Source organism: Manis pentadactyla, chromosome X (genome assembly GCF_030020395.1).
Source record: "Manis pentadactyla isolate mManPen7 chromosome X, mManPen7.hap1, whole genome shotgun sequence".
In the NCBI taxonomy this organism is placed as follows: domain Eukaryota; kingdom Metazoa; phylum Chordata; class Mammalia; order Pholidota; family Manidae; genus Manis; species Manis pentadactyla.
Genome location: NC_080038.1, coordinates 83,034,634 through 83,036,528, shown reverse-complemented (window position 1 = coordinate 83,036,528; position 1,895 = coordinate 83,034,634). Strand labels below are relative to the sequence as shown.

General features: G+C 37.4%; 1 non-coding gene across 1 annotated transcript; it reads left to right on the top strand.

Moving 5' to 3' along the window:
* The first annotated feature begins 353 nt into the window (after window positions 1–353).
* LOC118922605 (U6 spliceosomal RNA) lies at window positions 354–460 on the top strand. Its single transcript, XR_005028830.2, has one exon. It is a non-coding gene; the product is annotated as a U6 spliceosomal RNA (small nuclear RNA).
* Window positions 461–1,895: the final 1,435 nt, after the last annotated feature.

Here is a 1,895-nt window from a genome sequence, read left to right as displayed (position 1 = left end):
AGGTAATACCTAATGGTCTCGTGTCTAGAGCAAGATAATAGTCTCATCTACTTATATCATGCTAAAGAGCCCCTTTTATAACATCGAACACAGAGACTACTCATAAAAGTCAAGTTTCTATCAACCTGAAGTTCCAGCCAGGCAAGGGAAAGATGTGTTCACTGATTATTTCTGCTTTTGTGTAAAAGTACTCCAAATTTTCACCTATAGCTTATCATCATGCCTCACATTTAGAATTAATACCTTGTTCTGGTTACTTGTTGGTACATATACCCAGAAAATATTTCAAATTGTAATAGAAAATCTAGAACCAATGAAAGTAACATTAATTTAACTACAAGAAAGTTAAGAGAGTGCTTGCTTTGGAAGCACATATACTAAAATTGTGACAATACAGAGAAGATTAGCATGGCCCCTGCACAGGGATGACATGCAAATTCAGGAAGCATTCCATATTAAAAAAAAGAAGAAAGTTAAGGGAAAGTTAATATAAATAGTCAATGAAGAATCTTCTGATGGTTTCACATGAGCAACATGGTGGTTACAACATTCACTCATGTTATCAAGTCCCCACCCCCACAGCCCATTGTAGTCACTGTCCATCAGCATAATAAGATGCTATAGAGTCACTACTTGCCTTCTCTGTGTTGTACAGCCCTCCCCGTAACCCAACTACATTATGTGTGCTAATCATAATGCCCCTTAATCCCTTAATCCCACCCACCCTCACCCACCCCTCCCATTTGGTAAACACTAGTCCTTTCTTGTAGTCTGTGACTCTGCTGCTGTTTTGTTCCTTCAGTTTTGCTTTGTTGATATACTCCACAAGTGACTGACATCATTTGGTACTTGTTTTTCTCCTCCTGGCTTATTTCACCGAGAGTAATATCCTCTAGCTCCATCCAAGTTGTTGCAAATTGTAGGATTTGTTTTCTTCTTATGGCTGAATAATATTCCATTGTGTATGTGTACCACCTCTTCCTAATCCATTCATCTACTGATGGACACATGTTGCTTCCGTATCTGCCTATTGTAAATAGTGCTGTTATAAACATACAGGCCATATGTCTTCTTGAATCTGTGATTTGTTTTCTTTGACTAAATCCTAGGGGTGGAATTATTGGGTCAAATGGTATTTCTATTTTTAGGTTTTTGAATGATCTCTACACTGCTTTCCACACTGGTTGAACTAATTTACATTCCCACCAACAGTATAGGAAGTTCCTCTTTCTCCACACCCACAGCATCATTTGTGGTTCCTTGTTTTTTGGATGTTGGCCATCCTAACTGATGTGTGGTGATATCTCATTGTGGTTTTAATTTGCATTTATCTGAGAATTAGTGATGTGGAACATCTTTTCATGTGCCTTTCAGCCATCTGAATTTCTTCTTTGGAGATGTGTCTGTTCAGATTCGCCATCCATTTTCTAATTGGGTTATTTGCCTTTTGGGTGTTGAGGTGTGTGAGCTCTTTATATATTTTGGAAGATAACCCCTTATTGGATATGTCATTTATGAATATGTTCTCCTATACTGTAGGTTGCCTTTTCCTTCTGCTGATGGTGTCCTTTGCTGTACAGAAGCTTTTTAGTTTGATGTTGTCCCATTTGTTCATTTTTGCTTTTGGTTCCCTTACCCAAGGATATGTGTTCAGAAAAAAGTTGCTCATGTTTATATTCAAGAGATTTTTGCCTATGTTTTCATCTAAGAGTTTTCAGGTTTCATGACTTACATTCAGGTCTTTGATCCATTTTGAGAATACTTCTGTGTAAGGAGTTAGACAATAATCCAGTTTCATTCTCTTAAATGTGGCTGTCCAGTTTTCCCAACACCAGTTGTTGAAGAGGCTGTCATTTCCCCATTGTATATCTATGTTTCCTTTATAATATATTAAT